The sequence below is a fragment of the Protopterus annectens genome, chromosome 1.part0 (assembly GCF_019279795.1).
Source record: "Protopterus annectens isolate FY-2018-M chromosome 1.part0, PAN1.0, whole genome shotgun sequence".
Taxonomy (NCBI): domain Eukaryota; kingdom Metazoa; phylum Chordata; order Ceratodontiformes; family Protopteridae; genus Protopterus; species Protopterus annectens.
This window is the reverse complement of record NC_056725.1, coordinates 541,687,891-541,705,501: the sequence shown is the minus strand read 5'-3', so window position 1 is coordinate 541,705,501 and position 17,611 is coordinate 541,687,891. Positions and strand designations below refer to the sequence as shown.

Here is a 17,611-nt window from a genome sequence, read left to right as displayed (position 1 = left end):
GAGAGAAAACCAAGAGGGAGAACAGCTAAGCTAATCAAAGATAAAATTAAAGTTAAACCCAAAGTTAAATACTCACAAAATATCTTCAGTGAACTTGAGTGTGTAACCTGCGTCTGTTCACAATGGGGACAAACAAGATCTGAGGCACTGGGGATAGAATAGGGTATTATGGGTAGAGGGAGGGGCTCGAGAGCTAGATCTAAAGTCTGGAATATGCAAGCCTAGTCAAATCCGAGCCCATGCATTGGGGAAGAATAAAAGGACAGCATCAGATCACCAGAGCAAGTTTTATATGGAAATGTACAACTCTAGGTGCCTGCGTCTACGCAGCGCACTGCAAATTACTGCTGCACAGCTCAACACAAGTTATAGGAAGTGAGCTAAGGAGGAATCCAATCAGTAAACAGTACAAATGCAGAATAAGAGTGAGTGAGTGTGTGTGTGTGTGTGTGTGTGTGTGTGTGGGGGGGGTTTCAAATCCTGCAGCAATTCACAATTCTCTCACTACTGTCAGTGATACTACAAGATTAAGGTCCAAGACTAAGTAAAATGCAAGCAGAAAAATGGATTAGAAATGTAATAAATGTGGTTCATATCCTACAGCAATTCATAATTCTCTCACTATTGTGAGTTATATTAGAAGACTAAGGCTGCTAGACCAAGTAAAACACACACAGTCAAAAAAAAAGTAGTAGAAATGAAATAAATGAGGCTCAGATCCTGCAACTCCTCCTAATTCTCCCACAGTTGTGAGGGATACAAGACTAAGGAGGCCCTAGACCAAGCTAAAAATGCAAACAGATGACTCAGTTAAAAGGAAAATGCAGAAAACAATCCACAGTTTATATTAACACTCTGAACATTGCAGTGTACACTTGCTGAAATGGGATGACATTAAACAGAGGCCAACGTAAGCTTTAAGAGTTTTGGGAATTTCATATCAATTTGAACCATCAGTGTCAAATATAAATAGCACTGGGAGGAGGCATGCAAATTCCAATTTACAGTAGGGGTAGGCAGCTAAAAAAAACATCAATTTAAAAGAACAAAGAATTGAGTGGGTGGGTGGGTGAGAATAAATCCAAAAAAACAATGCAGTCAAACAGCAGTTTTAAACTTGAGTTCTTGTAGCTGAAGAACTTCAAATAAGCCTGATGGTTCAAATAGAAGGGGTGTCAACTTTTCAAGCATACAATTATGATCCCAAGGAGGAGCCACCTGCTTTCTAGGTGGGAGAATATGTAAAAGCCCTTTAAAAACATGTTTGATTTAAGGACAAGTAAAGTAGGGGATCTAAGGATAAGCAAGCAGAAACAGACAAATAAAGTAACCTTAACAGAGAAATAAGAGAGATGCCAGAAGACAGCTCACACAAACAGTGAAGAACCAGAGGCAAATGGGCCTTGAATGGGTCCCAATTCTTAAGAGTGGTATCAACTAGAAAATCTTCTCAAATATCTGCTGTATGTCCTCAGAAAAAAAGGAGCCTAAAATGTACATCAAAACTGTATCATACAGTTAAAGTGTTTTCACGATAAGGTGCATCAAACAACCCTTGTCCTTTGCGAGTAAATCCAGTTTGTGGGGAAGTTTGTGGTACTTGCCCTTGGCCAACTTCAGAAGAAGGGAGAACCATTGCTGTCTCTGCCAAAAGAGACTCACCACCACAATCACTGGAAAGCCCTTCTGGATCTTTAGAAGAACCCCCAGTATCAGTGGAAAGGCATGCACGAACAATTTGGTGTAAAGAAATGAGAAGGTGGTCTGTTTGCAAGTAATTCTGGAGCCGAATTTCTTTAACTTCCTGTTTTGAAAGGAGGCAAACATTTATTTGAGGTATTCACCACTGCAGGATCATTTCCTGGAAGACCCCTGGGAGTAATTTCCATTCACATGAGTCTGTCCTGGTCCTGTGTAGCTTATCTGATACAAGGTTTTTGCTCTAATGGAATGAAAGTAATCTGATGAGTCTGAGTGAACTGAATTGCTACCTCCCCAGTCAATCACTGCAAGTCTGCACAGAAGACAAGTTCCAGTACCCCCTTTGTTTGTATATACCACATTACTGTGGTTTTGTCTGTAGTAACTTGCACAAGTCCTGGGGACCCGAGATGATTTAAGGTTGTTAAGGCACTGAAAACTGTCAACATCACTCTGACATTTATGTACCTCTGTCTGCCCTTGGAATTCCACACACCTTGCGCTTTCAACCCTTCTGAAGCTTTTCCCCATGCAAAGTCTGAAGCATCTGTTCTGACAGACTGGGACTGAGGCTGGAGGGAGAATGGGTGACCTAGATTAAGAGAGCTGGTCCACCCAAAAAAGTGTATCTATTATGAAAAAAACATAACTGGAATCTGAAAAGGTAAGGGCCATTTATGCAGAGTCAAGACTGATCTGAGGTACCAGTGAATTTTTCTCATGTGAAGACTGGCTAAAGGAATCACAGAAGCAATGAAACCTAGAATCCTGAGAAAATCCCTGGCAGAAGCCAGAGGTTGTCTGGTACTGCTGTACCTTGTCCAAAAGGAAGAAAGGCTCTTCCTAGGGATGAATCTAGAAGACATTCCAGGACAAAACAGTGAGTAAGAAGGAGTGAGAGATGATGTTTGCAAGTTCAGCTGAAACCCCAGATTGGGCAAAAGTTTCATGACCTATGTCTGGTAATGCTGACAACAGGAATAAGTGTCTGCAAACAAAGGACAAGATAGCCATTCACATATGGAAAGATATGAATGCACTGAACCTTGCAGGAAGCAATGACTGGAGCCAGGTACACACAAAAGGCTAAAACAGAGAACCAGTAATGTAAGGCACAGAAAATCTTAAACACCTGAATTCCTTACAAATTGGAATGTGAAGACAAGCATCTTTTAAATGCAGTGTCACCATGAAGCTGCGAGAGGGTATGAGAGAACAGCGTGTTAAGGGATAATCATTTCAATTTTGACAAAGATTGAGAAAGGAGAGCTCTAACACTGGTCTTCAGGTTTCCACTTTCTTTGGCACCAGAAAGATCCTTGAATACAAACATTTGCCCATTTGAGCTGAGGGTACCAAACTCAATAACCCCCCCACCCCCGCCAACATCTGCTCCAAAATGGATGAAGGGGTGAACAAGGATGTTTTCTTTGCAGGATGGAGAAGAAGAATCTCCTGAAAAGGGGAACAGATGCCCACTGCAATTTGTACCCTTCCTGGATAAGTCTCAGATCTCACTTGTGTAATACATTCTGATGCCACAGGGGAAGATTGAGACCTAGAATGAGAAAGAGATTTGAGGGATTGCCAGGGTGGGTTGACAGTAGGGACAGAAGAGATAGTCATTCAAACATGCTGGAATGGCTTTAGTTCTGGGATGTGCCACCTTTTTTTCTTTGAACCTCCTTGCCAGTGCTTCTTGAAACTTTTCTTGTTACAATTATGCTGAGATTGTTTATTCTGTTTCCAGCAAAAGGATCCCGAAAAACAAGGAAAGTTTTTACTGAAATTTGAAAAGGAGGGCTAAAAAATCTCTGTGACCCCTTTAATCAATTTCCTTCTGTCATCAAACTTTCTAAAGACCTCAGCAGCAGGGGTAGGGGGAATGACTGAAAATCTAAGCCTGAACATCTTCTGCAAGGTTTTGAGAAAATAATCAAGCAAATCTCAAAATCAGAAGCTGCAGTTCTGCTGACAGCATCAGCAGTATCATAACAGCAGTTAAGAGTTTGGGTATCTGAGAAGACTATACAATTAAAGCATTTAAGAAGATGTAATCTGTGAAGAGGGTTAACAAAACAAAAACTAGAAATTTTGGGATTTTTCAAAGCAAGTATTTGCATATGTATTTTAGACCCCAAGTAGACTTCAGATAATTTCTCCACAGGTAGATGGCAACTGCTGTAGATGATGGGAAAGGGGGGGGGGGTACCTAGGAACATACTTTTTGGTAATGCATCAAGTTGTGATATTTTAGAGATTCTCTGCATGGTATCTTGTCAGAAATATTGGAGGAAGGAAATCATTTTAATGACTGAAATGATTCTTTTGAGCTTGGATGTAGGAACTGAATCGCCTAGTTACTGTAAGGTCCTACTAATGTTTATTGCTTTTAGCTACAAAAAAATTACAAGGAAATGGAAATCAAAAATAGAACCAGTTGTCAGAGTACTGTTAAATGTTGTAAAGGAGATAAAAGAACTGGATATGGGATCTTTAGAAAATAGATGTCAAACTATACAGATGTAGAGAGAATGTGTTAACATACCTCTCAACTTTTTATCACAAAAAATCTGCACAAAGCCAACACCAATGGGGGAAAAGACACAGGCACAAAAATAGGGACAGACTTTACACATACCTTAACTGCGTAGCTCTAAAGTATTCCTTCAACTATAGTAACCCTAAACAAACTTGCAGAGGGGAGAAATAATTACCCCACTTAACTATTTCCCCACAAATAAATTTCTTTAATTCTTTATTATGGTCCACAGTTTTTTCTCCGACTGAAAAAAAAATGCCTGATCTGTAAACAGTTCTAAGGGGACTAGAAACATTTTCACTGTTTCTACCTTCCTATCTGTATCGAAAGCTTCCAATTTTTTACTTTTTGTATTATCTTTTGTTTAGTCTCTTCCAACACACCCTTAGTTGCCATGATAGTCTAATTTTTAATCCAAACTCATACTTCATCTTATTGTCCTTATAAATATGGGTATTGCCAAACCAATTCAGGTGTGGGAACAAAGCTTACTGGTACAGCCTCTGTTTTATCCGCATTTAATTTATATCATGAAAAAACATGAAAATGTTTCAAGACATTCCACAGCACTGAAATATCCTTTTCTGGATTTACCAAGTATAAATAATATATGCAAATAAGGCTCATTTTTCAAGTACCATACCATTTATACCCTTGAATTTTTGAGTCCCTTATTTTCTTTGCCAAAGGCTCCAACAATAAGAATCAAGCTGGCTACGAAACAAGGAGTAAGAGGACACCCCCTGCCTGCTTCCTCTACTCTAGCCCACCTTGCTACAGAGGAGCCTTCCCACCTTCATACTTTCCTCTGACCCTTCACATAGCTTAATTAACTCCATTACTCTATCAGAGAATGCAAATGCTGCCATTGCCCTGAACAAAATCTCAGCTATCTCCTGCAAATGCTTTCACTATATCAAGACCTATCATCAAAAATAGGGTCTCTATGCCCTCTGCTTCCCTTAGAATCATAATTGTTCTGTTTTTGTCAAATGTTTCTCGCTACTCCACATAACCACAGTGATCCGTAGCTCTCCGTTTTGGCAACACTTCAGCCATTCTCTTAGCTAGTATAAACAAAAACACATTATTATAATCACGGTTCAAAATTTAAACTGGTCTATATAAAGACAGATTTTAAAGGGACTTTGCCTCTGAGAAGTACAGCCACCACAGCTTTCTTCCTAGATGTTGGTAATGTCCCCTTTTAAAATACGGTTAAGCAAAATCTTTTAGATCTTTATCACTTTTACCCTTTCTAATTTCCAAATTTCTCTGGAATAAAATCTGTTCCAGGAAATTTCCCTGTTGATATACTGTGCATCACCATTTTAAGCCATCCTCTCCCATCTTGGCATATTCAAGTCTTCCATAAACATTTCCATCTGTGTCTTTTCTTGGATTCCCTATACCTCTTCCCTATACAGATAGTCAAAGACTTTCCTAAATATCTCTTAATACCGCTAAAGGATCTCGGATTATTTTTTCTAGCCATAGGCTTCCTTAGTTTGAATACCCCTATCTACCTTCTGTTGCCCAAATCATTATGCTAATAGTTTTTGTGCTCTGGGGTTGCTGTAAAAATACTTGAGTAATGGTGACCTTTCTAAACTAAAGCATATTATCTATTTATTTTTCCTTTAGAACTCAACAGTTGAACCTCTTGTTTTGTTCTGCATGATTCCCTTTCATCTGCAATGCTTTAACCTTTGACAATTCCTTTAAATAACTTCTACTACAGTAAACGCTCAGTTAACCGGAACTCAAGCAACCAGCAAAAAATATTAAAGAAATGCAAAACAATGTTCATGTGTTGCACTTTCTGTTTTCCCCCTGCAGAAAAATACTTTACGTTTTTAGAGTTTTAAAAAGGAAGACAGGAATAAATTCCCCCTCTCCCCAAACTGGGAAGAAGTCAGACCAAACAAATAGTATAGGGTACAGTATTAGTCAGGCCTATTTTTATTAGTAAATCTCAAGCAACCAGAAAATACAGTTATCTGGCATCTACAAATCCCCATGGGTGCTGGTTAACAGAGTTTACTGTATGTCTTTCCTGTACCTCTCTCATTTCTATCAAATTTTGAAATTTCATCATTTATCCAACTCCTCATCTATCCTATCTGAAAAAATGAGCGTATTCACCAGCAAACACTGAATCATTTTCACTACCCATTCCTTAAAATCCTCTCCTTTTATAGGTAAGTAGAAAAGCACCAATAACTCATTTTTACTTGATTACTTTACATCTTTATTGTTGCACAGTCTGAAACAGTTATTGAATGTGTTTCAAAATTGTCAATTAAATGACCACTCTCTTGAGAAATATAACTCTATCCAATCTAGCCCAGTTACTGTACCTTGGATAATATTACATAAATTCTACCTGGGCTTCTGCTTGTTATTTCACATCTTCCGCTCCAATTTTCTCATGTATTTGATCAGGAATCTACCCTTTTGTTAAGTTTTCCATTCTAGGTCTCTCAAACATCTTTACTATTGTATATTGAGTGACTGTCCCCACAAAAGAATATTACCTACGGGAAAGCTCATTACCTCTCCCATAATTCTCTCATACTCCTTAATAGTAATTTTAGATGCAATATAAACACATGCCAAAGTTACCCTCTTTCCTGCCAATAACCCCTTATTATCATAAATTTACCACTACTGTTTCTTCTCTTCCTCTATTACTATTAGAGGCTCCAAATTTTCTTTGTTACCGATGCGCTGCAGAATAACCATTCTGGAATTCTTTCTTTGCCAAATTCACACGTTAATTTCCTGCTAAGTATTTCTCTAGTAAGACTGCTATTTCTACCCTACACTTCTTAACATACTTCAGTACCACTCATCTCTTATCCATGGGTCTACTTTTAAAGCTCGAAGTTTCAAAACTTCAAATTTCTTACAGTCAAGACGATGAGATCAAAGTTTTGAAACTTTGAACGATTTAAGTTGATATATTTAATTAGCAGGGGGTGTGGGGGCACAGGAGAGCTTGTCCCCCCCTGCAAATTGTAAAAAAAAAAAAAAAAAAAAAAGTTTTTATTTTTATCAAAGTTTCACAACTTTGATCTTATGGTCTTGACCATAAGAAATTTGAAGTTTTGAAACTTTGAGCTTTTTCTGGATTTTTGTTCATATTTGCAATGCCATTCCCATTCCATGATGCAAATGACATGGCAGTCATTCTAAGCCAAGACACTATTTTTCACATTTCTACACAACAGTTTTTTGAACAAGTTTCTAACTTGCATGCACTACTGTTTATCAGGCTGAACTTAAATGCAATTGCAGCTTCCAGTCTCTGTTTAGACCCATGTCATATTTTCCCAAATTCAACAAAAACATTAAAAAAACAAACATTATGTATATTTGCATTTAATACCCCAACCCTTATTTAACATTTTCAAGGAGGAAAATAACCCCCCACATTTAGGCAAATGTCCAAGAGTGACAGCTGCACAGCCAAGCTTCATCCACTCTAAAGCTACGTTTAATCGTGCTGACAACGCATGTTGGAGCCTGTGTTCTGTTCTACACCCACACCATCCTTTCTTGTTCTATCTCAATTACCTTCTTAGATGTGACAACTTGCAGACAAGCAATCAACTGCATTATAGCCTTAAAAAGTGCCCTTGTTCTGATTAAATTAATAGATTTTGCATTACTATGTTTCATCCTGGAGTTATTACTAGTAGAAATGCATCTGTTTGTACTTTCTTCAATGCAACAGATTTCATTTATTTTCACTGAACTACTTGTTATTTTATGCACTCATTTTAATAGTTCTTCGTAAATACCTCACAATTTATGGTTCAGTCATTTTCATAATTTATGACCTGTGTCTGCAGACAATGCATTTGTTATGTGCAGAGCTCTGCTGGTAGATGAGAAAAAAAGGTACATTCCTACTTTAACATTTGTTTAACAACAGTTGCTGTTAAGTAACCTGCAGTTAACTTCAAGACATTTCTTGTACACACATTACTAAGAGAGAGTAAAAGTAACTTTACAGTTTATACACACATCACTAAGAAATGGAACTTTTTTTCATTATCCTAATTAATGACAAAGTGAAAATGATTATTTCACAATCACAATAAAAATCTATATACTTCCTTTTTTTTAAATTTTTCATATAGTTTATGCATACTAGGACAGCTGCCTTTGTGAGCCATTTTAACCATAGCCGGTTTCCTTTGATCAAACCCTATACCGATTACTTGTTACGTAAACACCTTGACCATTATACCAACCCCTAACAGGCAGAAGCAAAGCACAGTCAAATTCAGAGTAAAACATGATTTGCCCTTTCCATTAACAAATCTTGTTATGGAATACCAATCCAGTTGCTTAGACACTTTCAAACAATTAATGCAATCTGTTCCTTCGTTTCTTTTGTACAACAGAAAATCTCAATTTTTCTCTGAGTGCTCTATCTTCTAGCTCTATATGTAACTGTTCTGCTTGAGAATCCTCATATTCAACCAGTCCTTCCTTCATTTTAACCTCGGATTTCTGCAGTTTAATTAGCTCAACTGAATAGCCACTTAAAACTTCTATTCTTTCTTACATTTCATTATTTGACTGGGTGTGTATGTCTCCAGTCTCTCACTTATTTTAAGCAACTCTGAATGCATTTTATTTACCTTTTCCTCTAAATTACAGGAAGCTATTGACTGTATTTAGGCTGAAACCTGATCTGTATTTTGCTGATCAACTGCAAGGGCTCTTCCACAACATAGTTTTTTTCGCTCCTTTTCTAGGGGATTTTCTCTTACTTTCTCCAGATTTCTAAGTTGCTGACATTCAGGTATTGTACAGACTAACCAGTAACTGACATTTACCCAAAAATGGGTTTCACTGGCTTTCCAAAGTTTCTGTTTTCTCTCTTGGAGAACTCTGACTGGTTGATCAAAGTGCATCCATCTTGAAATTCTTGTTATCTCTCTCTTGTTTTGTTAGTAGTGTCAGAAAAAGATAAATCTTCAGGAGGAAAATCTAAGGAATCACTATCCTCAGAATCACTCTTCACCTTGAGGAGAAATACCTAAATAACTGCTCTGTCCCCCACCTTGTTCATCTGGCAGCAAAACATTGTTAAAGTAAGATCTTTTTAATTTTCTATAAAAAGGTAGGGATTAACAGGGATTTAGCACATTAAAAGCAGAGAGTAATCCCTTAGCAAACCCTAGCATATCTTCCTTGCCATAGATAAATGAGACAGGAGAAGAAACTTTTTTTTTTTTTTGAAGTTCCTCTTTTTTCTTCTTAGGAGAGTCCCTGGAAAGATATCAACCCTTACAGGAGTACTAGCCAAGGAATCAAGCAACTTCCACTGGCTAAGGAGTAAACCTTCAGCAGTTCCTTCCCCCAAGAGAGTGGTTCCTCCTTGCCTAGTGAGAGCAATCCTACAACTGCAAAGGGTGTGTGCCAATCTCAGGACCTACATGAGAATGACAAGAAGTTAAAGATGAATGGTACAAAGAAACTAGCACTAGTCACAAGAGTGTCGCCCACCAGTGGCTAAGGCAGTAATGGAACCAGACAACCAAATATTCCATCACAAGAAACTTATTTTCATACAGGAGAGACAAGAAAGTATAGTTGTGCAAAATCTTACCATAACAGTAGATGTTCTTCCCTTTACTGTTGCACTATTCCTTACTAAAGGAATCCTCTGCCAAGGGTAACCCTACGTCTGATCAGTATACAAAAGCCTTAGATATTTTAGAAGGATGTTTTATGTCACACATATGCTGCCCGCTCTCTGAGTAAGGAATAAAGGTGATGCACAGACATACCTACCTCAGAAATGAGAAGCCCCAGGAGGAACAGTCCAGAAAAAAGGAGCATGTGCACCCACAAAAAAAAAAAGGAAAAGGAGTAGAGAGAAAAAAGGGGAGGGGGAGAGAACTAATACCGCAGCAGTGAAGGGAAGAACATCTACTGTTAAGATTTTACACATCTGTACTATGTCCTTCTATATCATTGTTGCAGTACTCCTCACTAAAGGGAGGGAGGGTACAAAACCTCAGGAGGAAACTTGGGAGGAGGAAGGCACAGCAGAAACCTCAAGAAAGCCATGCATGATAACCCTGGCAAATCCAGCTCTCGCCCTGGAAACCACATCCAGCTGTAATGTTTACTGAAAGTATGGACAGAAGTCCAAATAGCAGCCTCAAGGATTGAATTGGGATCCAATCCTTCAAAAAAGCAATGGAGGAAGCCACAGCCCTGGTAGAATAAGCTTGTATAGAAGCAGAAAGGCCTTTCCCAGGAAAGAAGTAATGGCCTTAGAAATCCAAGGATAAATGGATTATTTAGAAACAGCCAAACCTAGAGATATAGGATGAAAGGAAACAAAGTTGCTCTGACTTGCGTATGGCCTTAGTCTTAGCTAAATATCTGAGCTGTCTATGTAAATCCAAGGTATGAAGAACCTTCTCACTGGCAGACTGCAGAGAAAGGGAAAAAAAAATGGGCAAATTAAGAGAAGTCATTAACCACATTGGGTATAAATTAAAGATTAGTACAGAGATTCACCCTGTCCCTGTGAAACATTTAAAAAGGAGGTACACCCATAAAGGCCTGAAGCTCAGACACCCTGCTAGCTGAAGTAAGGGCCAAAAGAAAAATAGTCTTCCAAGAACAATGCTGAAAGGATGCTGAAGTTGTAGGCTCAAAAGGAGCCAGAGTTAATTCTTCATCATCATCATTTAGGGCCCAGGAAGGAGGCATACTCTTCCTGTGAGGCCTAATATGAAGGACAGCTTTATGAAATTGTTTGACCTCAAACCTAGAAGCCAAAGAATGATGCAAAGGCATACAAGCAGAAATAACTGAAAGGTGAGCTTTAAAGCAAGAGTAAGCATGAAGCAATTCAAACAAATACGACAGAATCAAAGGACCTTCCACAGAAACTGGATCCTGGTTACAAGCAAGACACCAGACAGAAAATCTCTTCCATTTGGACAAGCAAAACTTACTGGTAGTGGGTTTCCTGGTCTCCTGAAGAACCCTAAGCACATCCTCAGAAAAAAAGGTGCCTAAAAGGGATCAAAACCCTATCACCCACAGTGTCAGCTGAAGAGTAGACAAGTGAAGATGGATGACAGACCCCTTGTCTTGTGTGAGTAGGTCCACCCTGTGAAGTAACTTGTAGTGATTGCCCTTAGCTAGGTGTAGAATAATTAACCAATGCTGTCTGGGCCAAAAGGGTGTCACCAACAAGATTTTGGGAAAATCCTGCACTATCCTGAACAGGACCCTCAGTATGAGAGGAAGGGGAGGGAAGGCATAGAGAAACATCCCCTTCCAAGAAAAGGAGAGGCATCCACCTTCCATGCCAGAGGGGGGAGGCAAAAAGACCTACCGGAGGAGTACCCTATTGGTGGCCAATGTTCAGAAATACATCTCTGTGAAGCATCCACTCGCGAGTCCGTGTTATGGACTCGCTCAGAGAGTCTGCAACAAGGTTTTGATCTGAATGACTATAAAGCAACCTGAACAGTCACTTTATACTGGACAGCCATATCCCAAACCTGAAGAGCTAGTCTGCACAGGAGGTAAGACTGTGTTCCCCCTTGCCTGTTGATGCATCACATCACTGTGGTACTGTCTGCAAAGATTTTGAGAGGCCCTGGAAAGAGCAGAATATGGTAGGCCTGAAGAGCAAGGAGGAGAGCTACTGTCTCCTTGATGCTGATATGGTCTGTCCTCTGACAAAGGGACCAAAGGTCCTGAACCTTTACAGGGCCGAAAGAAACACCCCACCCCACATCTGAGGCATCAAAAAAAAAAAGTTCCTGAGAGGAGAATGGGGGGGGGGGGGTGTACAGGAAGCCCTGGGTTGAGAGACAGACAGCTGATGAATCCACCACTGAAGCTCTAGCTTGAGGCATGGAGGAATAGGAACTAGAAAGTCTGAAAGGTGAGAATGTTGAAGCCATTCTGACTATGAACCACTGTAGTTTTCTCATATGGAGTCTGGCTAGAGGAAGCATAGCAATGGTGGAAGCCATGTAACCCAGAGCCCTTAGAAACTTCCTGGCTGTAACCAAGAACCGAGGAAGAAGGGATTGAAAACTGGAGTCAGAGCATTGGGTGGTGGGAGGGATGCCAGCATAGCAATGGTCTAGAGCCTGCACGCGAGAAAAAATATGATCCTGAGAAGGAGTAAACCCTAGGATTTGCAAGGGGCAAATAGCATACTGGAAATGCTGAAGCAGAGTCTCTGGAAAGGAAGTCTTAATAAACAGGTCATCCAGGTATGGAAAGATCTGTATTCCCCTCATCCCTCAAAAGGCAGTCACAACAGCGAGGCATTTGGTGAAGACTCTTGGGGCAGTATGAAGGCCAAAGGGCATAGCAGAGAACTGGAAATGCAAGGAAGAAACAAAGAAACTCAAACATTTCCTAAAACAAGGATGAATAGGGATATAAAGATAGGTAACCTTGAGATCCACAGAAACTAGGAAAGCCTGAGGTAGAAGAGGAGTAAAAAGGGTCTGAAGAGATGGCATTCAAAAGAGAGACACCTTCAGAAAGGTGATGGGCTGAGAAAGATCCAGAAGGGGCCTCCAGGTGCCTTCTTTCCTGAGAACCAAAAACATTCAAGAATAAAACCCCTTTCCTCTTAGAGGATCAGAAACTTCTTGGATGGTGCCTTGTAACAAAATGCTCTTAAGTAATCTGGAAAAAGGGCAGCTGCTCCTGAAGTGGTTGAGAAATGCCCAAAAAAGAAAAAGCATTTCCACACCATGAAATACCCCTGACAAATGATGGACAGAACCCAAGAAACTTGAGTGAGCCTTAACCAATTGTGAAGAGACAGAAAAAGAGAGAGAGATAAAGGAATCTGACTTAGAAGGGAGAGAAGAAAGTGGTCAGACAAAACCTAGCTTATCTGGAAAAGAAAGCTTCTGAGTAGTATGGGTCTAAGTAGACTCAGCTGGAGGAGCCCTTCTAGAACTCTTTTCACCTTTGAGAGGAGAATGAATCTATGCACAAAGGCAAGCTAAGAAGGATAATTCCTCTGAAATTTGGGAACGGGATACAAAATATGTTTCAAGTCCTGCAAGGCCTTACCTTTCTCCTGTAGGGACTTAAAAGGTGCAGCAGCTACAATACCAAAGAAATTTTTATTGTCAAGAATAGCATCCATCAATTTAGTCTTAGTAACATCTGACAAAAGTTGAAGATGAAGAAAAGAATAATGTCCTAACACAGAATGAAAGGCAGAAGCATCAGCTGTAACACAACTACATTTAATAAACTGATGGGCCACTTGAAAAGAGGACCCCAACAAACAGAAGGTGGAAACCTTCCCCTCAGAATCTGGAAGACCAGAAACAACCTGATAAGCCTGAGACAGAGGAGCTAAAACATACCTGGTCATATGGGTCTGACAGCTAATAGCCCAAAAAGGCCAGGGTAGCAGCAGTGTACAGTTTTTTTTTCAATCTTTCCAGAAGAAAGAGACACAACAGAGGGATAAGCAAAAGGAAATTTGTAAAGAAATGTACAATCATCAGGCACCTTATAAACACCATCAGTTTTTTATGGGCTGGGGGCTGACAATCAGGAGTCTGAGAAACTCCTGAAAAAAAAAGTGTCTAACAAGGCAGCAAGGACAGGAGGGACAGCAGATGGCTTAGGAGACTCCATTTGGAGGAGTTCATAAAACCTCTTCTGGACATCAGAAACCTGGGTACAATCCCATTTTAAAAAATTCCATCATACCAGAGGCAGTATCCAAAAAGAAAGCTCTTCAATGGGAGAATATGGATTAATGGAGTCCTTCTCTTCAGAACCATAGTATAATGCACAAGGAATCTGATAGGATTAAACCAAAGACTCTTTTCCCGAGTCCAAACCCTCATCAGAAGAGTCCTGCTCCATAGGCTACTTAAGAGAAGTAGATGTCCAAGGTGGGACAGGAACAAAAACTCCTGGGGGGGGCTTCAAGGCCATGACGGCATTAAACAACCCCTGTGTAAAATCCTGCCATTCATGCTATGGACCCATAGAAACAGGGGAAATATCCTTTTTCAAAGGGACATCAGCCCTAAAGACCTTAGGAGGTTTGGAACCTTGCCAACACTCAGAACTGAGATGTCAAATTAAGTTGAATGCATACAATCAACCCAGGGAAGAATGAGATGTCATCTACTGCTAGTGCTTTAAAACTGAAATCATACATGACAAACTTTTAAAAATGATACAAACCCACTTTTTTTGGCATTTTAAATATTTGTTTACGTGGTGCATTTGTTGATTATTACACTGTTTATGGTGTCATTTGATACACTTGTTGAGTTTTTCTACCATATGATGGGGATGTTCCTTTAAAGACGTTTACATTTTGTAATCTGCTATGAATGGATGAAAGGGTAGGCTTGGCTAAGTACATTGTTTTAGATGCATATTTTAACCTTAGTTAGTTCTGAAGAAGTCCCAAGTTCATGGGACAAAAGCACTCAACAGTTTTTTTTTTTTTTGTTTTAACTTTAATGAAGTCATTTAGCAGCTCCTGCGGTCTCATGCAAGTTGTTTCCTTGATTTTAGTTAACTGGTCCGATGTTTAGTTACTAGTGTGTGGAATATTCTCCCTAACAAGAATGTGCAGAACACTCCTTGAATATGATCAGCCCAGGTTCCCCTCGACATCCATAACGGACATCTGCACAGCCTCCAAGGATGTGCGAGAAGCCAGATCCATGTTGGCCTCAAATGGTCATGGCAGAGAAATCTGACAGAATAACTGGACAATCTGCCAGGCTTTCACCAGCCTCGAGAGATGTCTGGGGGAGGTGGTACAGCAGCCTTATCAGACCTAACATTTTTGGTCTTTTTCTTGGCAAGCATCTGACCCTTGGGCTTGGATAAATCTGCTATCACACCCTGCGCCAACAACGTTAAGACGTTGCTTCTCTAGGTAGATAGACAAGGAGAAGAGACAACAGGAGTCTTAAATACAAATGTTAGACAAACCAAGCACAATGTATGGTCGTGAGAAGCACCCAAGCAAAACAAGCACTGCTCGTGATGGCCCTTTTGGGGAATCTGTCTCCCACACTGATATTTTCACTTTCTGGATGGCACGTCTTGCAACTAAAAGAAAAAGAAGATAAGAAAACCCCCAATGGGGCAATTATCTAAAGTCAGCTTGGTAACCAGCAGAAACGAAGGCGCATTCAGACCGACGATCGAACATGCCACTTGGACTGGCAGCAAAGTTGTTCTGTGGTAGGGACAACCATGCATGCATCACCTTTATGCCATATGCCAAGAGCGGGGAGCATATGCATGACGTACAACATCCTTCTAAAAAAATTAAAAGCTTCAGTAAATGGGCTGGATGCAGGGCAACCTTTGGCAGGGGATCCCTTTAGTAAGGAATACTGCAACAGTGATATGGAAGGACATCTACTGAAACTGACAATTGTTCAATGTTCAAGTTGGAAAGGAGACTTTGCAAGAAGGCACAGGAGCCTGAATTAGTCTGTGAACCTTCTTACAGATTCTGAGGTATAGTCACAAAAAGCACCAAATCCCCTCCATACACACAAACTCTACATAAATATGTAAAATATAACTGTAAAAAATAGATTTTTACACAGTGCATCCACACAAGCAACACATAAGTAAAAACTCACTCCAGTAACATGCCAGTCCTACAAAAAATATTTTCTAGCAAAAAAAAAAATAGTTTCACATAATTTTTTTTTAACAAAAGTGAGAGACGCGCAATGTAAGATTTTTCCCAAGAAGAAAATGGATTTTTGAAAGGGCTACTAGCAGACTGTCAAAACCTTGCTCGCTAAGGCGAAGCACTTTTGCAGCAAGAAAGCTCTGAAGCCTTTTGGCTTTCAGACTTTTTTATATGGCTTTACTCAAGCCAGTGATACTTTGAGTGCATGAAAGGTGCCCAAAAGATTTGAAAGCTGGTGGTCATATAATAGGCAAGGCCATAACCTATATGGCTTAAGCTACTGAAACAGTGATCTAAAATGTGATTTAAATGTTGGACATACATAATACGACAGCTATCAAGTACAAGTCATATACAACAGTGTAAGCTGGCTTTTTCACAAATACAATAGAAATACAAAAGTTGTATATACAAAGAGGATAGGTATACAGATGTCTAAAAAATGTTAAACACACTAGTTTTTAGAAATGGAGTTTAGAAATTAACACATTGAATTATACTGTACTGCAAAGCAAAAAAGAAGAATCTCCTTTGCAGCAGGTGGTTTGCTATTTGGCTGCCACAACAGTTCCATTATCATGTCATTTAGCTGTAGGAAAAAACACACCAAACTGAAAATTTGAAAAGCACACAGTGAGCTACAGTGCTGCTAAAATTTCTGTAACAACCCTAAGGGACAAACAACGCCGATTCAGGGGGGGAAAAAGGATAGGGAAAAACAGTTTGAGATATCACTTGGAAAAATCTGTGTGGAAAATGGTTTGCAAAAGGTGAATAAACTTTATTATGCCATACTGCTACACCTACTCTCCCCCCCTAAGGAGAGCCAACTGCAAAATGCTTTGCCTAAAAGAACTTAAAAATAACACTAGCCCTGTAGTGGTGGTGTGTCTTTCGGCTTTTCTCGGTTAGGGGTCGCCACAGTGGAACTCCGGTCCGCTAGTGATTGGCAGTAGATTTTTATGTGCCGAGTTGCCAGCCCTGACGCACAATCTTCAACGAAGGTACGCCCATTCACGCATGTCTCCACACAGAAGACGCTCTAGCTGAGAATCAAACAGGAAAACATCTTATTGTGAGGCGACAATGCTACCGCAGCACCACCACCGCAGTCAACCTGTAGTGCAGAGGGATAAAGTCCTGATTATGCCCCTAGGCAAAAAGAACTGATTAGTGACTCCAGCATGGGAAAAGTTGGATGTTGAGGGTGAGAGAAAGAGGCAGACGCAAGCTTGCCCATATTTAGAAAGAATTGTCACTGCAATGATGAACCCTGCCAACAAACTACAGTACAGAAGGATGAAACCAATCAAGCTGCAGAGGCTCTGCACAAAATGCAAGCCTGGTGGGGCTCCCTCCCAGCCAGTGGTAAAGTCACCTGTCACTGCAAAAAGTGGTTATGTTAGGAGGTATCCCAGTCACAATAATGCACTGTCTCAGTGACTTGCTCAGCAGGAATGAGAGAGACAACTGACTACCACCTACCTCATACAATGAATGGTTTGGGAAAGCTCTCACCAAGTTGCCTGTGAACATACGAGACAGCTTTTGCCTTGCTGGAATATGGGTGACTATGATGTAGGCAAACAGATATGATGTGTGATGGTCAGACAACTCCCAGGCAACATTGAAAACAGTGAAGAGTA

General features: G+C 40.0%; 1 protein-coding gene across 1 annotated transcript in view; it reads right to left on the bottom strand.

The window, feature by feature from the left end:
• The window catches only part of USP34 (ubiquitin specific peptidase 34), a gene marked incomplete in the record, with an annotated part of 5,849,982 nt that overhangs the window by 4,294,835 nt on the left and 1,537,536 nt on the right, over positions 1–17,611 (bottom strand).